The sequence below is a fragment of the Gopherus flavomarginatus genome, chromosome 5 (assembly GCF_025201925.1).
Source record: "Gopherus flavomarginatus isolate rGopFla2 chromosome 5, rGopFla2.mat.asm, whole genome shotgun sequence".
Classification (NCBI taxonomy): Eukaryota; Metazoa; Chordata; order Testudines; family Testudinidae; genus Gopherus; species Gopherus flavomarginatus.
The window spans coordinates 46,128,613-46,156,141 of record NC_066621.1 but is presented as its reverse complement, the minus strand read 5'-3'; the positions used below and the strand labels follow the sequence as shown (position 1 = coordinate 46,156,141).

General features: G+C 48.9%; 1 protein-coding gene across 8 annotated transcripts in view; it reads right to left on the bottom strand.

The window, feature by feature from the left end:
• Positions 1–27,529, bottom strand: part of RASSF7 (Ras association domain family member 7) — a 125,822-nt gene that overhangs the window by 24,115 nt on the left and 74,178 nt on the right. The window contains exon 1 of one of the 8 annotated variants that reach the window (XM_050952885.1): positions 3,969–4,040. The exons of the other annotated variants lie outside the window; for them this stretch is intronic. The gene's annotated coding sequence lies outside the window, so the exon portion shown is untranslated. Of the gene's footprint in view, positions 1–3,968; positions 4,041–27,529 lie in introns of those variants that run through there. 8 annotated transcript variants of the gene reach the window in all.

Genomic DNA, 27,529 nt, shown 5'->3' with positions numbered 1-27,529 from the left:
TATAGGTTGCCTTGGAGAACGTACATGGTGAGCTCTCATGCCTTACCCCAGGAGGCTCTCAGACTGGGGTCTACGGAGAGCTGGCTGCTCATATGATTCTAGCTCCTTCTCATTTCCAGCTCTACAAAAGGCAGCTAAAAATAGTTTCTTAACATGGCTTTTCCACATGAGCCACCGCTTTAGTTGCCACAGGCCTATTACTCTGTCAGCAGGAGGGCATGGTGTCCACAGGACAGTCTTCCTATTAGGACGTGCTGCATACAACGATCGAGTGCATGAGAGGAGGGCTGCATGAGGGAACTAGATGTGACAGACACTCAGCTTTGGTTAAAAAATGTATTTCTAGGCCTTCTTCCGTGCAACAAGCCTTAAAAACAAGCCTGACACAAATAGACTCTTAGGCCTCAACGGAACAAGCAGCTGAGCCCAATTCAAGCAGCACACCTGGGATGATGATTTGTTGCATTCCTGCAGTGCTTAGTAGCCCCAACTAAGATCAAGGTCCTAATGTGCTAGGTGCTGTATATACACTAGTACGGGATGGTCTCTGCTCCAAAGAGCTTACAGTCTAAATAGACAAGACACTGTCTGGTGCGAGGGGAAATAGAGGCACAGAGAGGGGAAGTGACTTGCTCAAGGTGATACAGCAGATCAATGGCAGAACAGGGAATAGAATCCAGTCTCCCAAATCCCAGTACAGTGCTCTATCTGCTGGACCTCCACTGCTTCGGAGAGGATTCCTTCCACCCCAATTTTTGATGATTCTGTCAAAGAATCATCATGTCAACCCTCCCCAAAGTCAGTTTTTTACAGTGATGCAATAAATGGCAAATAGGAAGTCAGAAAAAAATGGTTCTGCAGGCTTTCCCAGACTGGTGGCTCTCTTGATGATGCTAAAGAAATGCAAGTTATTACAATGCAAGCCTAAAAGACTCTTTTAGACTTGCATTGTGGTGGGGCTCTTCAGATTCTAAGGACTTCGCCAGTTTTTCTCCATAGGTTTCTATGGGACCATGGTCCTTAAATTAGGCAATGGATGCTCAATGCCAACAGTTTCATATGGAAATAAACACATCGTGTCTAAGAGGAGGCAAGTTGCAGATAAATATGATGCTGTAAGATGGACAGAGGTATTGAAAGCTGAAAAGCTTACTGCTATGCAATATTCATAAGACTCCCAATAGTGACAAGCTATTTTCCCAACACTTAAGGCCTTAATCGAAGTTCACTTATTTCTATGGCCTTTGGATCTGGCCCTTATTTGGGAGAACACCACAGCTTATGTGCGTGCACCACTCTGGTTTCCTGCAAATTCGGCTGTGCCAATGCTACTCTCCACAATGTGTTTTCTCCCATAAGGCCCAATCCCAAACATGCCAAGTACCTTCTGAAGGGGGCCAAGGACCTGTTGCTCACCATCCTCAATTCCCATTGGCTTCCTCTCTCAGGAGATGGTCTGTGTACAGCCACCGCACTGTATTTTTGTGCTAGTAGGCACAGAGATAAAGACTGGGCAGTATTTTTTGAACTGGGCAAGCACAACTTTTCACAGTGAGTGGTTAGTATCACAGCTGCCTTCTTCCCCACACGAAGAGAGTCAATACACTCGTGTCACAGCTCATTCAGCATGACCCATGGAAACTCGCAGCCCGGCTGCCCAAGCACAGCTACCGAGTCACGCTGCTCAGGAGGATGTACAGTCAATAGTTAGGCTATAGCATCTGAGAGCAATCCCTCTGACACGATTCCAGCCCCAGTGCTGAGCCATTGCCTCAAACCTTAATGCAGAGCACAGCATTCAGCCAGTGACCCCAAGGAAAGTCAAGACTCATAGCAACTAAGGACTTGTTTCAGTTTGTAACATTTCCCATCCTCATTACCAAGAAACTAGGTTCATGCTGGGCCATTCTCCCTAGTAACAATCCAGTGGCACAAGAACAAGAAATATGTATTTCCACTGCTGGGAAAGTCTGCAAGAGAATAAGATTTATGCTAGTTTTTATTTACCAATCCCCTGTGCTGACTGGCTCTGGTTATTCACCCCATTCTCATAGGTTTCTGAGATTGTAGTAGTAGCTGGAGTCAGTCTTTGGGCCAGAAGCACTTTTCTCATTTCTTGCTTCCCCCTTCGTGCTTTGTTAGAATAAAGGAGACATCCCTGTTAGTCTGGATGAAGCGCTAAGTCTGCAATTGTATCCTCCTTGTTCGTCCCCTTTCCTTCACGGCCAGCTTTGCAGGAACAAAGCTCTAAAAGAGTCACCTGCCCCAGCTGCAGCCCAGAACGTCTTCCATAACTGCATCCAAGCTGCAGATCCTCTAAGGCACTGCCCAAGTCAGACGTCCACATGCACAAGCATAACCAGAGCACAGGAAGAGCCATACTACGCCAGCTGGTACCATCTGCTTCCAAGCCCACCACAAAACCCTTTCGTCAGAGTGGGTTAGTCACATTGAGAGCAGAACCCAAGAACGTTTTTCAGGAGACACTGACTCATGGGTGACTCCGGATCCACCTGTACCAATCATCCCTGCAATGACGCAGCCACACACATACCCTCAGAATTGGAACCCCACCTGGGCTTGCTACCAAAGCCACTACTTGTCAATACCGCCCAAGGCAGCATCAGCCCATGCCAGACTTTCCCCCACCCAGTCTCATTCTGCATGACTCAGGCAGAGGAGAAAGTGGAGCGGCAGGGATGCCAAGTAAACAGACCTGGCAGCGTAGAAGTCAAACGATAAGGAGGGAGGAAGAATACATGTGATGAGAGATGGGGGGCAGAGCAAGAGAGTAAGCCGATACGGGAGGGAAGATGAGGGTAGACATGGAACGGGGTAAGAGAAGACACACCAGCCAGAGAACCCCAAGCTAAATATTAAAGTTCCCAGCTCCATGGGAGGAACAAGACTTGGAAAGAAAGGAGAAGGAGAAGGATCAATATTTGCCCACACAGAAACCTCAGCGACTATGGATTTCCCTCACATATAAGATAATATCAGCTAGACTGCAAATATGGTCTGGGTCTTCTTCTAGGACTTCTATCCCACTGTATTATTTCTTGGATGGATGGTGGTGACGAGCTCCCTCCAAACCCACAATGTTGTTGCACTGTGCCTAAGCACCTTGTTATCAGCCTACTGGTATCGCTTCAGAAGGCAACGGAGAGCAAGGTCCACAAAATTATGAGTTTGTGTCACTGGTAGAGAGACTGGCTTAGTCTCTCCACCCCAAGGAGGTCTGCTGTCTTAAAGGGACAGCGTCAATTTACGCCACATTGATATTTTTTATCCTACTATCGATATAACACACAAAACTACAGTTGAAAGATTAGAGAAAAAAATACTTCCTCGAATCTTCTACACTGGTAATACATCAAATAGCCCACTTCACAGTTTACTGTTGGTGCAAGTCTCTGAGTCAGTGACAGAGAAGAGAAAAACATTTAAATAAATATGACATTAACCCCTCCTTCCCTCAAAAAGGCACAGGGATTTGGGGCAGGTGTAGTACCTCAACCTGCACTTCAAGCGGACAGTGTTCCTTTAATCCATTTGTAATCCTTCCCATGCCTGCATGTCATATTTCCTAAATGGATTGTTCTGTAGCAATGTCAAGTTCGAGGCATCAGAATTTCTTGGAAAGCATTTAACAACTGAATAGACCATCTGGTTGCTACACACCCTCTCGCTGTCAGGTGGAGGAGGGAGATTAGATCACACATTTGGTCTTCACAGCAAAAACTGGTTCCTTGTTACGTGGCAGTGCCTATATGACTGCCGAAAGTATGTACCTTGATATGGCTAGGCAAGGTCAGGCCTATACCCCTCATCTGCAGCTGACCCCGTCTAGCTACACTGCGTTACAAACTACCTGTGCCTTGTCTCCACCAGGATTTTACAGTCTGACAGGTATCGCTGTTTTGCAGGGAAGACATAGCTATCAAAACACACATAAAAATCAGACTCACTTGCCGTTCTCCGATAGGCGACGAGGAAGCAAGCTGGACAGCACAGCCTTGTGCGTACCAATCTACTTCCAGACACACACAGCTGTTTTCATGCCATGGTAGCAAAGTTTATTTTGTGCATGTCAGAAAAAATTGTCTAGCTCTATTGCCATTTGCTGTAGCTCTATCCAGCTGACTACCTCTGGCAATCATTAACCCACATTCCTCCAGCAGTCTCCCTCCCAGGGCACAAATGGGTGGCGGGGGGGGGGGGGGGGGGGGGGATTAAAAAAAAAAAAAAACGCCAGCTGAACTGGAGCTAATCACAAAGCAGAGTGACTAACAATTCTCTTCTGTTTATGGCTAACATAAGACTCCTTCCCCCACCCCAGGTAAGACATTCCTGCACAGTGATTCTCCGCCCTGGCATATTTCTGTGAGGAAGCAATACCAGCAGGCAGCATGGACAGGGAACAGACCAAACCGACCTCCCCGTGTCTCCCTAAGCACAGAAGTTAAACCTTTGCGGATTGTGTCGTTTGGAAAAAAAAACAAAAAAAAACATCATCTCTTCTGCCTTCTACACCAGCCACCAACATCTCCTTGAAGCCCTCTCCATTCTCTTCCTGATTCTCTTCTCCACTGGTGCCCTCTACAATCGCCCTCAGGTGACCTCATCCACTGCCCTGGTTTTGTACCACTTGTGCACCAAAGGCTCAAACCCACCTGCCCACCCTTGCCCTCTGCCCAAGCCGAGGGCAGATCCTTATGGAGATCCCGCCACTTCCTTGTACTAAACGTGGCAAAAATTAAACTCATCGTTCCTCCAACACCCTCTTCCCCATCCTGTTATCGTCTCCTCTAAAACAGCGTTTTTCAAAGTGCGGGTTGCGACCAAGTACTGGGTCGTGGCACATCAGGCACTGGGTCGCTCTAGTCAACACTGCCAACCGGGATGTTAAAAGTCCCATCAGAGGTGCTGCCCAACTACCTGCTCCAATATCGCGCTGTGCCCGGAAGCTGCCAGCAGTGGGTTGGGCTTCTAGACAGAGGGCCCCTGCCCCAAGCACCAGCTCCGCACTCCTACTGGCCAGAGCTGGGGTGGGTGGGGGGGTGGGCGTGTGCCTGTGGGCAAGAGACGCGTGGAGCCACTTGCATGCCTCTGCCTAGGAGCTAGATGTGCTGCTGGCGACTTCAGGCGCAGTGCAGTGCCAGGATAGGCAAGAAGCCTGCCTCTGCACCCCCGCTGACCGGGAGCCGCCAGAGCTAAGTCTGTGCCCCAACCCCGTATCTCAGCCCTGAGCACCCCCAAACCCAGAAGCCCTTCCTGCACCTGAAACCCCTCATCCCAGCCCCACCCCAGAGTCCCAGCCCAGAGCCCTGGCCTGTTACTGCATCCCAACTCCCTGGGACAGCCTATAGCCCCCTCCAATACCCTGAACCCCTCATTCCCGGCCCTACCCTACCCTGCAGCCCTCACCCCAACCCTCTGGCCCAGCCCGGAGCCCCTCCCACACCCTAAACCCCTCATCCCCAGCTTCACTATTTTCTTCAACTGGGGGCTTGTCTACATCAGAAAGTTGCAGCGCTGGTGAGGGAGTTACAGCGCTGCAACTTTGAAGGTGTACACATCTGCAGGGCACCACCAGCGCTGCAACTCCCTGTTTGCAGCGCTGGCCGTACTCCCGTTTTGTCTCGGGTGTAGAGGATCCAGCGCTGGTGATCCAGCGCTGGTAATCCAATGTAGACACTTACCAGCGCTTTTCTTGACCTCCGTGGAAGGAGGAAGCCTCTGGTAATCAAGCTGGTCTCCTTTCCCGGTTTGCTCTCTCGTTCCCGGAGCCCAGAGCAAGCAGGTCTCCTTCCCTGCGGTTTGCTGGGTGGCTCCGGGAACGAGAGAGCAAACCGCGGCGAAGCGGGTCTCCTTTCCCGGTTTGCTCTCGCGTTCCCGGAGCCCAGAGCAAGCAGGTCTCCTTCCCTGCGGTTTGCTGGGTGGCTCCGGGAACGAGAGAGCAAACCGCGGCGAAGCGGGTCTCCTTTCCCGGTTTGCTCTCTCGTTCCCGGAGCCCAGAGCAAGCAGGACTCCTTCCCTGCGGTTTGCTGGGTGGCTCCGGGAACGCGAGAGCAAACCGGGAAAGGAGACCCGCTTCGCCGCGGTTTGCTCTCTCGTTCCCGGAGCCACCCAGCAAACCGCAGGGAAGGAGTCCTGCTTGCTCTGGGCTCCGGGAACGAGAGAGCAAACCGGGAAAGGAGACCAGCTTCGCCGCGGTTTGCTCTCTCGTTCCCGGGAGCCACCCAGCAAACCGCAGGGAAGGAGACCTGCTTGCTCGGGGCTCCGGGAACGAGAGAGCAAACCGCGGCGAAGCGGGTCTCCTTTCCCGGTTTGCTCTCTCGTTCCCAGAGCCCAGAGCAAGCAGGTCTCCTTCCCTGCGGTTTGCTGGGTGGCTCCGGGAACGAGAGAGCAAACCGCGGCGAAGCTGGTCTCCTTTCCCGGTTTGCTCTCGCGTTCCCGGAACCCCCCTTGAAGCCGCCCAACAGCGCTGCAGTGTGGCCACATCTAACACCACTTGCAGCGCTGGTTGCTGTAAGTGTGGCCACTCTGCAGCGCTGGCCCTATACAGCTGTACTAATACAGCTGTAACAACCAGCGCTGCAAAACTTTAGATGTAGACATGGCCTGGGTCTCCAGGAAAAAAGTTTGAAAACCACTGCTCTAAAACATCTCATCACTCAGCCTCCTAATGCTGGGGTTGCCTTTGCCTCCTCCTCGTCTCGCCCCCAAACGCTCTCTGGTTCTTTTTGTTGCTTCTCCCTCTAAAGGCCTTTCTAAAATTCATCCCTCAGCCTGATCTTGGGACTGGGTTTCTCCTGTCCCTCCACAACTCCCCTCTCCTCAACCGAGCCAACATCCAGCACCTAACACAAACACTTTCCCTTCCTCCTGCCCTGACCAAAGCACCTCTCTCCTCAAGGCCCTTCACTGGTGGCCTAGGTGTAAAAAGTACGCCTCGTCCTGGGTACCAGGGCTCTGCCCCTGTCTAACTGCCTCTCAAACAGATTGTTTGCGTGCACCCAGGTCATGAAGCAATCTGGATCACTCTGTCGTGTGACCCGTCCTCCTCATTATTTACCACTCTCCCAAACTGTGTGTCATCTGCAAACTATCAGTGATGATTTTATGTTTTCTTCCAGGTCATTAATATAGATGTTAATGGCAGGGAGCCAAGAATCAATCCCTGTGAGACCGCACTAGAAATGTACCCATTTAGAGATGACTACCCATTTACAAATTACATTTCGAGTCCTGTCAGTTAGCCAGTTTTAAATCCATTTAATGTATGCCATGTTAATTTTGTATCATTCTAATTTCTTAATCAAAATGTCATGTGGTGCCAAGTGAAAAGCCTTACAGATGTTTAAATATATTACATCAACTCTATTACCAATCAAAATTTTAGTCTTGTTAAAAAATATCAAGCTAGTTTGACAGGATCTATTTTCCATAAATTAGGTTGACTGGCATTAGCTACCCTCCTTTAATTCTTAATTAATCAGCTCCTATATCAGCCATTACATTATTTTGTCTGGGATCAATATCAGGCTGATAGGCTTGTAATTACCTGTGTCATCCTGTTTACCCTTTTTAAATGTTGACACAACATTAGCTTCATTCCAGTCCTCTGGAACTTCCCCAGTGTTCCGAGAGCTACTGAAAATCAACATAATGGACCAGAGAGCTTCTTGGCCAGCTCTTTTAAAACTCAGCTACGAGTTATCTGGGCCTAAAATGGTGAATTGTATTCTGCACTGAAAGCATTTGATCTTCAAAGTGAATGTGGCTAAGGCCAAAGACATAAAATGAATTCAGCATTACAGTGATATCCAAGGTTACAGGAAGCACAATGGAGTAGCACTGAAAGAAACAACCTACTTGATAGTTGTAGATGTTTGTGCAGTAAACTTTGGAAGAGGCAAATCCTGGGACTCCTCCTGGGCTACATTTTCTGAGGAAAATGGTCTGTTATTTTTTTAATATTAACTACAATCAGTACGTAAGGGGATGTAGGTGCAAGTGTAATATTTTTAACTTCTATCATGTACTTCAGAAGTAACGTTTGATTTTAGCTCTGCCTCAGCTGTAGATACTTTAAAACAAAAACAACACACACACTCCCCCCTCCTTGTGGCTTCCAGCTGTCTATTATCCAGAAGTTCTTAAATGTTCCCCAGAAACAGGAGTTGAAGAAAATCCAACACTCGAGTCATATAGCAATCTCTCCCAAATAAGTACTGTCAACATCAAATTTTAAACTCTCATTATAAGATACCATATTAAGTTTCTAGGTTTGTGAAGGTGACCTTTCAAATGCAGTTCCAATACCTCTGCTGGTATTCACAGCTTTGCACCAGGCTGTAAAACCCAGATCAGAACTCCCTCAATTTTCAGGGATGCTATTCAGAATCCTGTAGGCAGCACTGAAACTGACAAGAATTGGGTCAATTTCTCATTGCTGCTTTAAAAAGCTATAAGCAGCACACCAACAGGCAGTGGACCTACCATTGTGGACTCCCAAACATCAGAGATTAAGGGAAGGAGAGAGTGCAAGACATTTCCACAGTACGGCAACAAACAAGAGACCAACCTGCTCGACATGGAAACATCAGATTTTCCTAGCTACATCACTCAGAGCTGTGAAAAATTTCACACCTTGAGTACCATCATTAGGTCAACCTACTCCTCGATGTAGACGCAGCTAGGTTGATGGAAGAATTCTTCGGTCAACCTAGCTACTGCCTCTTGGAGAAGTGGATTAACTACATCAATAGAAAAACTCCTTCTGTCAATGTAGGAAGTGTCTACACTAGGGAGCTGCAGCAGCACAGCTGCACCACTGTGGCTTGTGAAAGTAGAACGAATTATATTGTAGAAGTAGAATGAATTAAAGAAATGCTGTATGTTCCTTTAAGCAGGAATGATGAATGTTGAGATAAAGTTGTCAGGAAGAGGAACATTAAGGTATTGAACAATAGGTCCACTTAAACCAACGATGGGACATTAACAGGAGTTAGTGAGAGTTAATAAGGACATAAGATATGTGTCTAGCCCCAGGTAAACTTATCAGTTCTGCTCCCTTTGTAATCTTGTTAATTTTGCGCTCTTTTATCTGTATAAATAAGGTGGTTTGAGTCTTGTATAGCACTCACATTTTCTGAGTGTATTAGCAGAGCGCTTTTGCTAACAAACAGAGTGGTCTGACAAACTGTGAGTCCTGAGTCTGATTTTGACAGGCTGTACCACTGTAGCAACTGTAGTGCAGACGTACCCCTGGTGGTAGAGCAGCAGCAGAGACCATACCCCACTCTCAGGAGCAAGAGGTTTAGAATGGGGGACAGAGAAGAACACGAGATGAGTTTGGAGGCCCTTTGAATTTGTCTAACGCTCACTAGTCAAAGGCTACACACTACAGATGAAATTCTCAAGCAACATCTAGGGAGAGCACCCTGGAAGGAATCCCAGCAGCTCCAAGGGTATGTGTTTTGCATTAGGACACTGGGGGTATGGCTACATTTGGAATTTCAAAGCGCTGCCGTGGCAGCGCTTTGGGCTTGTCTACATCAGAAAGTTGCAGCGCTGGTGAGGGAGTTACAGCGCTGCAACTTAGGAGGTGTACACATCTGCAGGGCACCACCAGCGCTGCAACTCCCTGTTTGCAGCGCTGGCCGTACTCCCGTTTTGTCTCGGGTGTAGAGGATCCAGCGCTGGTGATCCAGCGCTGGTAATCAAGTATAGACACTTACCAGCGCTTTTCTTGACCTCCGTGGAATAAGCAGGTATCCCAGCATACCTGAGGAAGCCTCTGGTAATCAAGCTGGTCTCCTTCCCCGGCTTGCTCTCGCGTTCCCCGAACCCCGAGCAAGCAGGTCTCCGTCCCTGCGGTTTGCAGGGTGGTTCCGGGAACGCGAGAGCAAACCGGGGAAGGAGACCAGCTTCGCCGCGGTTTGCTCTCGCGTTCCGCGAACCACCCTGCAAACCGCAGGGAAGGAGACCTGCTTGCTCGGCGGTTCGGGGAACGCGAGAGCAAACCGGGGAAGGAGACCAGCTTTGCCGCGGTTTGCTCTCGCGTTCCCCGAACAAGCAGGTCTCCTTCCCTGCGGTTTGCACGGTGGTTCGCGGAACGCGAGAGCAAACCGCGGCGAAGCTGGTCTCCTTTCCCGGTTTGCTCTCGCGTTCCCCGAACCCGAGCAAGCAGGTCTCCTTCCCTGCGGTTTGCAGGGTGGTTCGCGGAACGCGAGAGCAAACCGCAGCGAAGCTGGTCTCCTTTCCCGGTTTGCTCTCGCGTTCCCCGAACCCGAGCAAGCAGGTCTCCTTCCCTGCGGTTTGCAGGGTGGTTCGCGGAACGCGAGAGCAAACCGCGGCGAAGCTGGTCTCCTTCCCCGGTTTGCTCTCGCGTTCCCCGAAACCCCTTGAAGCCGCCCAACAGCGCTGCAGTGTGGCCACATCTAACACCACTTGCAGCGCTGGTTGCTGTAAGTGTGGCCACTCTGCAGCGCTGGCCCTATACAGCTGTACTAATACAGCTGTAACAACCAGCGCTGCAAAATTTTAGATGTAGACATGGCCTTTGAAGTGTGAGTGTAGTCAGAGCGGCAGCGCTGGGAGAGAGCTCTCCCAGCGCTGCATGTAAACCATATCCCTTACGGGTGTAGCGTGCAGCGCGGCTCCCAGCGCTGCTGCCCTGATTACACTGACGCTTTACAGCGCTGTATCTTGCAGCGCTCAGGGGGGTGTTTTTTCACACCCCAGTTGCAGCGCTGTAAAGTGTGAGTGTAGCCAAGGCCTGGGATCCCTATCCTTTTCATTAGTCTTTGTGCTAACAGGTTTAGTCTGCTGTCAAGGTTCACAGCCACCAGAGAGGATTTTGGGGGGGACAGGGAAAGAAGTGGGAGAAAGATAAATGGTAGGGATGGACACATGCTTTCTGCATGAGTTAAGTTTATTCAATTCTACAGTTGACATCTTTCAAGCAGTAATCACACAAACTTTTCTAAGGCCATGTCTACATCTAAAATTTTGCAGCGCTGGTTGTTACAGCTGTATTAGTACAGCTGTATAGGGCCAGCGCTGCAGAGTGGCCACACTTACAGCAACCAGCGCTGCAAGTGGTGTTAGATGTGGCCACACTGCAGCGCTGTTGGGCGGCTTCAAGGGAGGTTCGGGGAACGCGAGAGCAAACCGCGGCGAAGCTGGTCTCCTTTCCCGGTTTGCTCTCTCGTTCCCCGAACCAGCAGGTCTCCTTCCCTGCGGTTTGCTGGGTGGTTCGGGGAACGCGAGAGCAAACCCGGGAAAGGAGACCAGCTTCGCCGCGGTTTGCTCTCGCGTTCCCCGAACAAGCAGGTCTCCTTCCCTGCGGTTTGCAGGGTGGTTCCGGGAAACGCGAGAGCAAACCGCGGCGAAGCTGGTCTCCTTTCCCGGTTTGCTCTCGCGTTCCCGGAACCACCCAGCAAACCTCAGGGAAGGAGCCTGCTTGCTCGGGGTTCGGGGAACGCGAGAGCAAACCGCGGCGAAGCTGGTCTCCTTTCCCGGTTTGCTCTCGCGTTCCCGGAACCACCCAGCAAACCTCAGGGAAGGAGACCTGCTTGCTCGGGGTTCGGGGAACGCGAGAGCAAACCGCGGCGAAGCTGGTCTCCTTTCCCGGTTTGCTCTCGCGTTCCCGGAACCACCCAGCAAACCTCAGGGAAGGAGACCTGCTTGCTCGGGGTTCGGGGAACGCGAGAGCAAACCGGGGAAGGAGACCAGCTTGATTACCAGAGGCTTCCTCAGGTATGCTGGGATACCTGCTTATTCCACGGAGGTCAAGAAAAGCGCTGGTAAGTGTCTATATTTGATTACCAGCGCTGGATCACCAGCGCTGGATCCTCTACACCCGAGACAAAACGGGAGTACGGCCAGCGCTGCAAACAGGGAGTTGCAGCGCTGGTGGTGCCCTGCAGATGTGTACACCTCCTAAGTTGCAGCGCTGTAACTCCCTCACCAGCGCTGCAACTTTCTGATGTAGACAAGCCCTAAAGCTACTAAGCACATGTGTTCACTTCCTACAAGTAGGTGGAGAAAGAGGGCAGCTGGGGCCACTTAATTCTTCCCCAATCTACATTTGCCAATTTTGTTACAATCCTTGATCTATTCCCAACAGACGTGGGCATGCTCTCTTACCATGTACGGAACATTTATGTTCTTCAGACTGCTTCAAGCACATCTACCAAAAATCCCAAGACACCCTTCCTCAGGCACAAAACCAGCTGACAGAACAGGCTCTGCTCACCAAAATGCCTTTTCAGCATAGCCTCAGCTTGTAACAAGATGAGCCTCAATCCTTTTGTGTCTAACCCTCCCTCTCCTTAATCCACCCCTGCCCAATTCTTCCCTGTGCAATCAACTGTGTGCAGGCAAGCCCTTGTTTTAGGGCTTAGGAGCTGGGGTTGGGGGGCTAAGCATACAAGAGGCCTGGTTTAGGGGGCAGGGTTTCCCCCCCACCTGCATGTATACTCAGCCAACCTATCAAGAGTGTCACTGGGACAGCTGCTGCTCACACAGCTCTTTCAGGTGAGTGGTTTACAGCGGTCAGGAGTACAAAAAACTGAGAAATACATTGGAAAGAGTGACCAGGGTGTGCCCAGGGACACCCAATCACCAAACTCACGCTACTCCCTAAACACCCTCTCCCCTGCCTTCCTACGGGCTGGGCATCTTCTGCCCATCTTTCAAATCCTTCCTCAAAACCCAGTCCTTTGACTTGGCTTTCCACTCCTCCCCTCTCAACCAGCCTCAGCCTCCAGAGGCCACACAAACAGCAGGTGAATCACATCTGTTCTAATAGGATTTAATCCTCCTCCCTCCATGGTCTCTCGCATTCTGCCTTTGTCCAAATTGGACTCCGCTCCTGAAATCAGCTTCACGCACAGAGCCCCACTGACTTCAGTGGGGCTCCCTGCACCTGGACTGCACCCCATTAACATCATTGGGGCTCTGAGCTGATGCAGGAATCTGTTGCAGAGAGCTCATTGCAGGGCTGGGTTCTTCGACCAAGGTCTTCAGGGTAGTCTCCCCTCTTCCTCAAATATCTGTGAAGCACCACAGTGCTTTACAGGCCTACACAGATAGCTGGTGTTTGTCTTACTTGTTTTGGGGGGAGAGGTGGGGAGAAGCAATCCACCCCTCCAGCCTGCTGAGCCCTTAGCCCTGTTCAGAATACTGGCTGGAACGCCTGGGAAGAGCTGCTGGTACTTTACTAGGATCACCTTTCAGGGAATTCCAGTCTGATCTGTTTTGCAAGGTGCACTGGGAGAAGTTTGACAGAGGCTTTAGCAGAATTTATACCACCCGACCCTGCAGGAAATCAAATGCCAGTATCTCCCATCTGCAAAGCCCTCCCTGATCTTAGCAGCCTCCCTTCCCCCCCAGTCACACCTCTTTTAGAATACAAAGCAGCTCAGAGCCTTAACGTGGCCTTTCAGGGAAACACTTCTGGCTTTTGTTCAGTGGTGGTGGAGGCACAAAAGGGGAGCTATTCTCAAGAGGTTCGGCAGGCTATTTCCATGCAAATGTTTTGTTTTGTGAACAGAATGAGTCCCATCCTGCCCCCGCTCCCCCCAATAATACCCACAGCTCAGGCATTCACTGGGAGCCTCTTTCTTCCCCCCACCCCGCCTGGTGTAATTGGACATACCCTTTTATTGTGCATCCCAGGAGGGATGGGAAGGAACTGATGGGCTGATGCATACAAGCAGGCATGCCTCAGAAAACAAACTCACTCACCAAAGCACCTGGGCTTTGGGGGGATACAGCGATTTAGCTGGGCAGATGACTCAGGAAGAACTTTATTCAAGAATGCTCCTTCCCCAGTGTTTTCATGTGCCTGTGTGTGCGCACATGTTAAAATTAACAGCTTTATCCCCCAGTCAGCCCAGTTTCTCCTTCTGCCTTGACCAGTGAAGCCCTAACTATATTTTTATGACACCACTGTGTCATCTATCTAAAAGGTCTTTATATGGCCCTGACCCCTAATCATAGTAGCTGAATGTCTCACCCTCTTTCCACAAACACCCCCAGCAGGTAAGAGAGTGCTACTATCAGTATTTTACAGATGGGGAACTGAGGAACAGAGAAGCTAAGTGACTTGCCCAAGACCACACAAGGTGGCCATGGCAGAGAAGAGAATTCAACCCAAGTGTCCGAGTCCCAGGCCAGCACCCAAAGCACTGGATCATTTGTTGCCTCAAGTGTCAAATTCAGAATCAGGTAAGAGAAAGGAGGCAACTCTCACTGGAAGAGAGCTGGCCATTAGCAATCAGTGTGACACCTGCCAGGAGTCGGAAGGAGGAATTTCAGTTCTCATATGTTATCTGGAAGTGATTCCCAGTGTGCAAATCCTTGTAAAGGGATACTTTGAAAAGGGAACTCTTATTTTAGAAAAAACTCCCTCTATCCTTTAGGTCACCAACATGTTGATGTGGAGGACAACTTCAATTGTAAGCTCTTTGGGGCAGGGACGGGCTTTTTGTCCTGTGTTTGTACAGCACCTAACAAAATGGGGTCCTAATCCAGGAGGTGCCAAGGTGCTGTGGCAATACAAACAATTTCTGTTCAACAGGGAACCGTGGAAGTTGCCACCCTGATCTCTGGGACAATAATGTCTCTGCTCTCCTGACCCCACAGTCCCGCCCTTTTAATTTCTCTGCATCCATCTGCACTTTTCAAAACCCTGTTAATGCACTTTGAAAATAACCCATTAACTGACACTCCTTCACCCCACCACCCACCCACCCACACCTCCCACTCCTCCTTTGGTAAAATTCAGAGAATATCCTGATAGAGGAAGAGGTGAAGAAAATATGTCAAGTGAATGCAGCTGTAAAAAAAGCATTACCTTCCCCCCTCTTCCCATCATCCTCCTTGTAAAATGAGCCAGTAAAGAATCACAATGGACAACCTGCAGACACAGATTTTAAGGCCAGATGGAACCACTAGGATCATCTAGTCTGGGGGTTCCCAAACTTTTTGTTAAGGTGGCTCACCAACTGCATTGTGTCCTTTTTTGCAAATCACCATTTCAGATTTGCACCCTCCACCCTGGCACCACAATCCTCATTGACACTCGGTGCAGAGGGGAGCGGTTGGAGAGTGAGCGAGCCCTACACTCACCCTGCAGGGCTGGGCCTGGCTCCCCTCTCTGGGCCTTTTGACTTAGCACATGGGGTCGCAGTCCCACTTGGCTTTGGCCTCGCAGCCTCAGCCCCTGGGATCGGCACCACCACTGTGCGGGAAGCGTGGAGTGGGAGCTCGCTCTCCTGCGGCTGGGTGAAGTGTATGTTTGCTTAGGCCAGGGTTCAGTGATGGGTTCATCTGGCCCTGGGAACCCAGCTAGAATCTTGTTGAGGCCTAGCGTTTGGGGAAACCTCTGATGCAGTCTGACCTCCCACAGAGCACAGGCCAGAGAACTCCTCCACCCCCACTTCTCTCTTCCACCCTAGTAACCCAACAGTGGAACAACTGAGCTACAAAGGTCCAGTAATCCTTTCACAAACATGTAAGGGGCTTATCTTAAATAGGGTTTAATGGAAAGCTTCCCAAAAGTCAGGAAGAGCTGTGCCAAGTTCCCCGCCTGTAAGTCATGTTCCTGAACTAACCTCAGCACTTTGTTAGAAAGGAACATTTCCATAACCAGAAGGGGTGTGTGCGCACACATGTCTCACAGATAAAAGCGCCCTTGCCCCCCCATCCCAAGTAACAGGTATTACCAGTTGCTGGGAAACATCAAACCAGTTCAAATAGACCTAGCTTTCTAAAGCAACCAGATCACAGACAAAGCAAACCTCTTTATCTTGCCTAGCTATACGGCTTTCTTTGCAGTTAATCCTCCCAGACACTCACTCATTACACACATCCTTTTTTAAAAGAAGCATCCCTGGAGAAATAATTGGGATTACACAATTGCCTTCCCAGAAAGATAAATTCACCCTCCCCCACCTCTGCTTTGCTCCTCACTCCCAGTTAATGGCTACAGGGGTCTTTAGAATATACCCCCTGGGCCCAGGAAGACCAAAGTTCTCCCATAATTCAATGGGAAAGAATCAGAGCACTCAGCCTACTGCAGCACAAAAAACTACAGGACGTGCCTCCAGAAGTGCTAGCAACACACAAGTGAGCACGACATCTATGAAGCTTGAGGGTGGTTTTGCAGTGTGGCTGCTCACGCTTATACTAGGCTAACCTAGGTGCCACTCACCTGAGTTAACCGCAGCGAAGACATACCCTCAGATCATGCTGCTGTGGCCACTTTGGCCTTCTCTACAAGTTGGATGCAGAAATCACCACTCATGCAGCTTTACTAATGGCAGCAACTACAGTGTTAGGCCATGTCTACACTAGTGCCACTGTAAGCTCACAACTGTAGCGATGCAGCTGCAAAGCTGTAAAATGGTTCATGTAGCCGTTCTGTGCCAATGGGAGAGAGTTCTCCTCCTCACATAGCGCTGTGCACACTACTGCTTAGGATGGCATAACTTATGTACTCTGGAGGGTGTTTTTCCCCCCACACACACACCTGAGTGACATAAGTTTTGCCGATATAAGCAGTGGTGTAGACATGGCCCCGATGTCTCGTCATGGTGTCATCTAACTCTGCTCAAAGTGGGTCTAACAGACAAGAGTCTGAAAACACCAGGGACCCATTCACATTAGGGCTCCCAACTTTGCTAAAGTTGGTGAAGCCAAACTGGTGCCAGCAACATTTGGAAATTTGTGTAAGATTTTCCTTGTGTGGGCCAGGCATCAGGGTATAGTGCTCGTTTGTGGGCAAGGCCGCGTTTCTATCGCTAGCCAACAGTATAGATACAAATCCATCATTTTTATTTAATAAAACAAGAGTTTTAAAAGTTTTTTTTTAAAATTTGAATCCAATTATTTACCAAGTTGATACAGCAGTTCTTTCTTCCCATTTTAGAGCCTTAGATTGCTTATGTGGCTGTTTTATACTGGCTTCTTTAATTAGTTTCCTAACTGACAGCAGGGAAAAAAGCACTATATAAAATCTGAAATTGTACTAAAGTTTCAAACTCCAAATGCTCATCTTCACTGATCAAGAAAAGTCCAGGGCCTTATTAACACCACAAACTCAAATGCACAAATCAATAAGCAAATAGCCCATGCTCTATTTTCAGCCACTGTCACCTTTCTATATATAATGAACTTCCACAAGTCAGAAAAGTAGCCTTGTTGGAGCAGTTCTGCTGTTCTCCATCAAGGTTTGCAGTTTGAAGTCAGTGTGCTCCTAAGTAACTTAACTGCTTTGAAAAATCCCACTCTGACCCATCTATGTATGAGGATAGAAGCTTCATTTTAAGCTCTTAATTTTTGAAAATTTTGGTCTGTTATGTATAAAGTGTGCTCAATACATTGTTAACCTATGAAAAGTCTAAACAGCTTTTAATTAACACTGAAGCACTTTTTAAAACAATTTTAAGTTAAAAGATTTTATACCATTAAAAGAAGCAAAAACACAGCGTTAGCCCCAGATGCCGCAAACAATTACGCAACACGCTTAACTTTAAGCATGAGTCGTCCCACTCACTCCAACGGCACTTTTCATTTGACTATGAATTATGTACCTGCTCTATGTGTCTGCAGAGTCAGGGGCTTAATTTTCAAGGGTTTTAGGGTAAAATTCCAAGAAGATAAATTAGCAGGAATGACATTAAAAATGTCATTATAATTTAGTTAATTATAAGTTTTAATCGAAAGTAGCAAAAGCACAGATTTGCATGTTAGTTTTTGGTTTTTGTTCTTTTTAAATAAAGCCTCAACATGACAGATATCTAGCTAGCTATCTCTATCAAATGATTTAAATCAACTCATTTTAAAATCACTTCACCCTGCTAGTTGAGTGATTTTACCTTATGATGGAGTTTCGGTTTCAACCATGCATATGGACAAAAAATAAAGCCTAAACAAGCATAAGTTGCTGGAAGACTCCTGATGCAGGCTTCCATTAGACAAAGTTTTAAAACAGTCCAACCATCACCGGAAAATTTACCATATCCCTTGATAATCTGTTTCATCACTAGGCAATTGGATGACTTTCTAGAGCAGGGGTGGGCAAACTTTTTAGCCCAAGGCCTTCACATCGAAAAGATGCTGGTTTCCAAAATTAGAACAAGACACTATAAAAATTAACAAGTGTTTGCTGGAGAGTGAATAATCTCCAACTGCGAGGGTCATTAGTTACATACACAAGTTGTGCTGGTGTCCTACATGATGGGGTGACCTGCAATAGAAGGCAACTAGACTAGATGATATGGAGGAGGGTTCCTTCCATTCCTACGCTCCATGTCATATAGTAATGAAGCATCCCTGCCCAGGCTTCCCCACACAGACAAGAGCCGCCTTTATAAATTAAACATCCAATTAGAGATGCCTCTGGGCACTAGCAATGGTTTGATGTCCTCACCGAATCTGAAATAACAGCTAGATCAGCCAAAGCAGGCAGCCTTGAACTCAACACACAGAAAAGCTTGTGGATAATCAGCCTTTTATTGGGGTGCTCACTGGGCAATGGAATTCACGCCCCAATCTACAGGCAGGCCACTGGACTGCCAACATCTCCCTCTACAGCTGCTGCCTCGGTGCACATCTTGCACAGGCTTGGTCCACACACACGACTACTTGACATAAATTGTTCTTTTAATCGATTTAGTTAAAATCGGTGCAAACCCCTTGTGCAGACCCTGTTAGATCAGAATGACCAATTACATTTTAGTTCATTCAGTTACAAGGAGGCTGGACTTAGTTAAGTAACCAGCTCTAACTGATGAGTCAGTGAAAACTCTGCGTTTAGACAAGCCCTGTGATCAACAGCAACTCCCTGCACTCGTATAATAAGCTCTTTCATCTGAGAACCTCAAAATGGGCATTAACTCCATGTTACATACAGAATAGTGTCTGGAGTACACAAGACAGAAGTGACAGTGAGAAGCCCTGAGCATCACCTGTTTTTTGTATGTTTGCAGAAGCAATGCAGGCTGAGATTTTAATAGGAATTGATTGTCTAAATGGCCAAGGCAGCTTTGAACATCACCTCTGTAGTTCTGTGGGTATTTTATTCCCCAAAACTAACATACTTCCATGCTTCTTTATAAAGAGCCCATATTGATCAGCAGACCAGCACTGCAAGGGAGTCTTACAAAAAGCAGCTTGTGTTCAGCACAGTGGAGGAAAGATAATGTTTGGTTAGGAAACATCAGGATTTTACACTCAAGAGAAGAGAGAGGAGTGGACTGTTTCCTTTCAACAGCAGTGTATGCTCTAAGCAGGCAACATGGCCTTTGAAAATTTAGACTAATATCAGGTCTACACTTAAAACACTAAATCAGTTCAGTTGCCACAATGCAGCTGCGCCTCTGCAGCGTGTTAATGAAGACGCTCTATGCCGACAGTAGTTAATCCACCTCTGCGAGAGGTAGTAGCTATGTCAGCGGGAGAAGCTCTCCTGCCAACATAGTGCTGTCTTCTACGCCGGTATAACTACGTTGCTCAGGAATGTGGGTTTTTCCACACCCCTGAGCGACATAGTTATACCCAAGCAATTGTGTTGTGTAGACCTGCTCTGTTTGCTCCCAGGGGAGAATCATGGAGTTGTTTCTACTGTGTATATTGAAAGGTGCCAAACCCATTTCCTTCCACCACAAACTTCTGCCTCCCCCCTCAAAAAATTCCCCCAAACCAAGCCTCGGTATATCCTGGCTCAAAGACATCCTTTAATACCAGGGAGAAGGAAGAGGAGGCTACACTGTCAGTTTGAACAAGGCACAATGTGAAATTCAGAGACAGCTAGGATATGTTCACACTGCAATTAGATGCCTGTTCTGGCCAGTGCCAGACTCGGGCTAGTGGGGGCTCAGGCTAAAGGGTTGTGGGACCCTCCTACCTCATGGGGTCTCAGCGCTCAGGCTGCAGCCAGAGCCCTAATGTCTACACCACAATTTAACAATTCCTTAGTCCAAGTCAGCTGACAAAGGCCAGGGTGTCTAACTGCAATGTAGACACACCTCCAGAGGCCTTGTTCAGGAACAGGTATGTTTAAGAACATATTTTCCAACCTAGGAGAGAACACAGTAAGATTAACAGCCTTAACAACATGTTAACTGTGTCTACACTAGGTAGAGATAATGTTTGGAATGTGGTGGTTTTCAGACATGACTTTCTTTTGCTTAGAAAGGGACCTGACCTTCTGATAAGCTCTCTTTATCCACCAGAAAACCATGTAGCCATCTCCTCACTCCTCATTTTAAACATACAGAAAACAAAGTATTTTTTCTTGTCCAGTTACAGTATCTGAACCTGACGGACTGTAAGCTCTGCAGGGTGAGGTCTCTATGTTCCAATGTGGCCATACAGCACCCAGGACCAAAGTGCCTCAACCAGAGTCTTCGGGTGCCAGAGCAATATAAATCATCCTCCACAGAATGGGCAGGTCACTCAGAAGCCAGAGCACTGGGTGGAACGGGGTGAACTTTGGTTCAGCCTCCTACACGAGGAGCATTCCAAACTGCTGAGAGGTGAGCTTGATGCGGGAGAATAGCAGCTGCTATCATTCTGCCAGTGCCTGGCAGTGGTGGGGGAACTCAGCAGTGACAACAGCTTTGCAGCAAGCAAATCTAATTAAACGTCAAAAGGGCCAAAGAAGAGAGTTTTCCCTTTCACGTTGTTTATGTCTGGGGTTGGGTTGTGGAGGGGCTCAGGGGGCGACTACTACTTATAAAAGAGGGTTTGTTTTTGAAAGTAGAGTATTGATAGCCATGTCCCCACTTTCCCACTTGGGCTCAATGGGCAGATAATGAGCCTTTATGTTGTTACACGTCCTTGCTTTCAGCTGGGGGTGCATGACTCACATCATGCTCCATTGTCCGCTGGCAGAGACCACAACGACAGGGACCATTGATTCAGTATCGCAGCAGGTGCCAGTGCTATAGTGACCTGGGAAAATATCATCTGATGAAAATGGATGCAGGGGAGGGGCAGTTAATTAAAACCACTCTCTTCCCCCCCATCTCCTTTGGGAGAGCCCCAACTTACTTTGATCTGACAGATCATACAAAATAATGGGGTGGGGCGGGGGAGAAGAGGAAATCACATCCCTGTTTGACACAAGGTCTGTTGGTAAATTATTGTAGAGCAAGCCAGAAAGCCAACCAAGCCCTGGAATAAACTATTCTTCATTTGCACCTTCAGTCACCAATCAACAAACTTCTGTGTATTGGAACTATGCATGCACCTAGGTTTTAAATTATGGCTGTCCTGTTTGTTACATGCAGATTAAATCCCTGGGTAGTAGTTTGCCATTCTTTCCGGTTGTAAAACTTAACCTCTTCATTGCTGCTGCTGCAACAGACATGCCTTCCTGATGCAGTTAGGCTTTGTCTACACTACTCACCTTTTAGCGACACAGCTGTGCCGCCACAGCCGTGCTGCTAACAGGTGCACAGTGTAGCGGCTGTTTGTCGGCAGGAGACAGCTCTTGTGCTGACAGAGCGCTGTTCATACCAGCACTTTTTGTCAGTAAAACATTTGTCATTCGATGTTGTTTAACACCCCTGAACAACAAAGGTTTTGTCAACCAAGTTCCAGTGTAGACAAAGCCTCAGATACCTTGCCTCGCTAAGCATAGGTGCCGACTCTGTGGGTGCTCTGGGGGAAGCACCCAGGCGGGGGGGGGGGGGAAATGGTGGGTGCTGAGCACCCACCAGCAGCTCCCCTCCACCCCCTCCTGCCCGCCAGTGGGTCCCACCCATCAGCACCTCCCACCTTCCGTAATCAGCTGTTTCATGGCATGCAGGAGGCTGAGGGGCAGAGCGAGGACAAGGTGCTCTCAGGGGAGGGGGTGGAACGGGGCAGGAAGAGGCGGGGCAGTGGTGGGGCCTTCCCCCCAAAGGGTGAGCCGGGGGCAGGGCCTGGGGCAGAGCACCCCCGCACTTTGGAAAGTTGGTGCCTGTGTCTAAGTTCCAAGTCCTTTCATCACCATAGCACCCAAAGCTCCTTTTCCACTTTGCATCCAGGTATTTACCCATTAAGCCCTCTTAGCATAGAAAACACTCACACTACAGTCAGTCTTCCAGAAGGCATCGGATTCTATCCTGGGGCAAGAGCAAATAAAGAGCTCTAGCATAAGGACCCCACCCGCCATGTCATTCACTGTACTGTAAGTACCATGCTTATCGCAAAATATTCTCCTACCACACCCTTCCCAGCTTTCTTCTCCCCACACACCCAGACTTGCTATCCATCCTCCCCTCCAACACCATCTGCCCTCCCATCTAGCTCCTCTCCAACATGCGCCCAAGCAATTTGCTCCCTCCACACACACACAGCAAAGCAGCATTTAAAAGCAATGCAGCCGTATCTTTGAATGGTTTGAAGAACCCAGGTGTGATGGAGTAGGGAGTGGGGCTGATTGATCTGGGAATGTTGCGGGGGAGTTTTACTGGGACTGTATGCATTGATGATGGGGATATCAGGGTGTGACTTCACTTGAGGGACGATACCTGAGCTCAGGAGTGGGGTTGGGGCCAGGTGACACCTTTGCCCAGAAAACTGGACAAAAGTGGGAGGAAGAGCCGGGGAGAGGCTGGGTGAGACTGCTGGAGGGGGTTTCAGTTTGGAGCTGGCTGGGATAACAGAGGGAGCCCCAGGGCTGGGGTCTAAGCTCTCTGCTCCCCAAGATGGACTTAACTGAGAGGGTCCTGTTGTCTGTACCTACAAGCTCTGTTTTGGACTGAGGTCCTGTCGTCTAATAAAGCTTCTGTTTTACTGGCTGGCTGAGAGTCACAGTGAATCGCAGGAAGTGGGAGGTGCAGGGCCCTGACTCTCCCACACTTCCTGACACCATGTATATTCCTGCGGTGTGGCCACAGGGGCCTTGTTGACATTAAGGGTGAGTTTAGATAGAGGAAAGAGGTCAAGATAGGTCCGGGTCAGCTAACAGCTGCTACAAGTGTTTGGAAACTGGACGGTAATGCCTCCAGGTCGATTCCGGCCATCTTTAATGTTGTACCACTGTCCGAATGGACCCAGACAAAACCTCTCTAGCATGGAAATCGCTGGGCTTTCCCCCCAGAACATTCTGTTCCATGCAGTGCGTTTGAAAAAAAACAGGTCACCTCCCACCAGTGCACCTACGTAACTGACCTGTTGAATGGCTAGTACTTCAACCATGACACCTCACACGTGGCCTTCTTAACACACACAGAAGCGTCCCAGTGATCAGGGCAAAAATAAAGCCTAGAAAGTATTTGGCAGTTTGTTCCATGGCCTTGTGGGGGTGGTTCCGGACCCTCTCTGTGTTGCGCCCCTACATTGCCACAGACCAGTTTTGGCAGCTCCCTCTCCCATCTAACCACAGAGCACAACCCCACTGAAACGTGCTTGCAACCCTTCTGAGGGGGGGTCATGACCTCCAGGTTGGAAACCCATGATCTAGCTGTGGTCTGGAAGCCGGACCTCTGAAACTCTATGTCTAGCTCTAACACTAGCTGGATGCGCCTCATTTCCCCACCTGTAAAGGAGGGGTTACTCCCAACCTCCCGCACAGAGTTGTCGCAAGGATTGGGGTTTGTAGTTTCAAAGCACAAAGCAGAGAACAACAGGAGTGCCCAGGAGCTCTCGCTAAAAATAGGGTCACAGGCCGCGAGTGGGAGAGGCGGATGCAGTCACCTTGGGGATTGAAGGGGGCAGGGGGGGAGGAAAAGCGACACCCTGGCCACCAGATAACAGCAGGCATTTTCTTAGCCATTTCATCTTGGTTTTTAATCTGCACTTCCCACCACTTGCCCCACCCCTCGAGCCAGGCTCATTTGTGTTCAGCGCTGTCTGTCATGGTACCCTGGAGCTACAAAAGATTGTCTTTATTTTCTACCCTAATTGGACCTGACAGTTCAAAATGAGTGGCTTCAGACTGACAGAGTCCATTACTTTTTTACTTGAAGGCAGTAATGCTTTCAACTTGAGTGCACAAATCCCCCTCCCCCCCCCCATGGACTCGGGGGTGGAAAGGTAATTACGCATTTACGGGTGGTTATAATCTCAGCTGCAGCATGGACTTTCCATAAAGGTCTTGCATTTTATGCGATTCTAAACAGCAGAGAACACGGGAGGGATATAAAGAGCTAGTGGCAAGAGAATCCTTTCAGAAGTTAAAAAAAAAAAAAGGGAGGAAGAGACTCAAATTATTTTGGGATGTGAAGTTAGACTGTTTCCAATACACCCTTATGAAGTCTTAGGCCTTGTCTATAGTCAGATATTTCACTAGATTGCAGGTGTAGCTGCAACAGCGTAACACCTCTAGTAATAAACAAGGTAAACTGCAACAGGCCGGCTTGCAGCTCACTCCTACTTCAAGTGGGTGAGTTCCACCAGGGTAAACAGTGGCTTTGCCTGTCTGGACTAGGAGTTTGCAGCAGTGCAACTACGCTGATGGCAAATTCCCAGTGTAGATAGTGTCTTCATTTTTGAAAAAGGTCAGCCAGCAATATCCACACCTACCACACGAGAGGAGCTCGCTTAGCATTGGCACAGGAGGGAATGCTGCACAACATCCTGGATGTTAGCACATTCCTCTTCTCAGGAACAAAGCCCCCAATCACCGCTTCCCCAGTAAACAGCTGCTCAGGCTGGAGGTTTTTCTACCTGGCCCATCACCACCCCATACAATGGCTTCATTTGTGAACACAAAGTAGCAAATCCTAGGCAAGTTCAAAGATGGGATCGTCTTCTTGCATTGATGGCTTCCGGAGGGCTTTGACTGAAGACACCTTTCACCTCCTCTCCGCTAATAAAACGCAGTGGGTTTCTTCCTCCTCTACAAAGACAATCAGCTGGCCGGTGGCTAGATATCTGCTCTGGTCTATAGGTGTGCTGCCACCACGGATGTGGCTGAGCTGGTGGTAGCAACCCTGGGAAACTTTATGTAACATCGTCACAGCACAGAGCAGGCAGTGGAGGGCCCACGGTCTTTGCCATAACATTAGTCCAGAAGATGTCAGTAGGGATCTGCAATTCACCCTCTCGGTTAGTAGGTGATGAGGGAGTGCAGGAGGGACCCATCTGAACACTCTTGGACAGGCTCAGTGCGCGCTGGCAGAGATGTCGGGTGCTGTTTTTCGTGGAGGAAGCCTGCATAACAGCTGGGGTAGTGGAGATGATTGGGATTTAATCCGCACTAATGACCAGATGCCACTAGAAGCTCCATGTATTCAAATAGCAGGAAAATCATAAATACAGGCCAAAGCCGAGTGCGGACAGATCTGAACACAAGAGGAGCCATGTGCCAACGTCACGTATGTACGCTGGCAGGCACTATGAGTCAGAGCTCTGCAATCAGCTGCTTGCAATGACACATCAGAAAGTTATTTAATGCTTCCACAGGCCCCTCCCTGTACAAAAGGTAGCATCCTGCATAGCCAGTACACTAGCAGGGAGACAGATTACTTGTAAATACAAGAAAATAAACTAGCGCAACTGGCGATCACACAATCTTGTGGCAGAACCACAAGACTCCCTGTAATTTAAAGGGTGCTGCGCCCTGCCGAACCCCGTGCAGCACAGGACATAGAGAAAGGCCGTCCCTTGCCCCAAGAAATGTCCAATCTCCAGCCCTTGAGGGCAACCATTTTTAGACAACGTACATCGGATTGTGGATTGAAAGGGGCTCCTTGTGCCATGCCTCACAACTTTTAAAACTGCAGTGGTTGAGTCAGCCCCATTGCTATGAGAGGAAATGGGGGCACTGCTGACCTCCCCACCTGCCCTGCAGCCCCCAGAGCAGCTCAGGTTTGAGCTCGGAGAACACGGCAGCAGCTCCCATCCTCATGGGCAGCCTGCTGCCTTACAGAGGAGAACGGAGTGGCTAGCTCTTCAGGTTGTTCCCTTGCCAGCTTCCCTCCCGGGCTGTGGGAACTACAGGGAAAGCAGGACAGGCTCAGGCAGAGGCCAGGGAAATAGTTACAAGTATTGATTGTGTTCCTTTGACCTTCCTGAAATAGTGTTTCACCCCCGGCTGTGAAGGTCAAACATCGCTGCTCTAAACAAGCAGTTTGAACACGGTGGGCCCTGAGTGATGGGGAGGACGGCTCTTCACCCAGCCAGCCTTGTTCTTCACTCAGTATGTGAATGCAGACAGCTTCGAAGCCAGGCTGGCTGCCTTGTGTAACAGGCATGGGAGAGTGTTCCCAGAGTTAGGGGTGACCGGGATGGAGGGGTGGGGAGCATAAAGGTAAGTATAAACAAAAGGCACATTTAAGGACTCTCCTCCTGAGGGAAGAGCCCAAACCCACCTGCTCTCCCCACCAGCGGCCATCCCCCTGCCCAGGAGTTTGCTAGCGACAAACTCACCTAAGATCCCTATGTGGTCGTGCATTGTGCTGCAGTTAGCCCAGTCTGCATTTCCACATGCATTCGGAGGCACAGGTGAAGGGAAATAATCCCTTGGCAAGGTGCAAATTAATCCCTAAAAGGCAGGAAGTGGGTTTAAAAAAAAAAAAAAAAGTCATGTAGTGTCTGGGAACACAGGTGTACCCTTTTAACTCGTTTACAAGCCAACTAGTGCCCCCCTCAGTCTTCTGTGCTCCAGAAACCAGCAGAACCCTGCGTAGCAGCCTGTGTAAGGAGCTAATCCTTACACGGCATCTGCAGCTATTAAACAGGGTTACTTGGACTCCACCGAACCCATACCTTGCATAATAGAGCAAAGAGACAACAGTGCCTTGGGATCATTCACATTGGGTAGGTCATTGTTTACAGCCAGTCACAAAGCACCACTGAAACTCAGAGGCTTCTCCCCGCCCCTCTAATATTATTCCAAAGCATGACCTCATGATACTCATGAACCCTGTATACAAGCATCCCCTTGTTAGTTATTTCTACCGACAAGAGCCAGCGTTAAGCAATCCAAACACAAACACCCGGGAGCCAGTCAGGAGCCTAGTTTGTTAAAATGAGGGGCTGAATGCTTTTGACCCAGTCTCCCCATATATCTTGGCAGCAATTTCCCAAGCCTCTCTCTCAGCTTAGGGGTTTTGTACGGCCACCACCAGACTATCTAAACACCTTCCACATTCATTAGGCTGACATTAGCAAATGTAGGGAACTTCACAGAATCTGCCAGGAAGGCCACATCTTGTGGTGTTTCTATTGCCCAGGAACTGAAATGCCATGAGAAAAAAAGACTGGGCCCGAGGGCGCTATCTGAAGTATTAAAAAGGTTGGTGAGGGGAGAAATAAAATCAAACTGCAGCACACCCATAGGAATAATCTCGCAGTTTCCCGTGGGACTGAAAGGAATAGTACACAAAAGGCATTTCATCTGTCCCTCCCAGGAGTAAAGGGTCAGATCCAAGCTGCTTAATCAAGCAAACTTTGGATTTATTTCGCTGGGAATTTGCCTATACCAGAACAAAGTAAGGATCTCAGGATTTCCTTTGAGGGGCTGCATCATTCTTTCAGAGATCCTGTCGTATTCCTAGAGACAGGATTATGG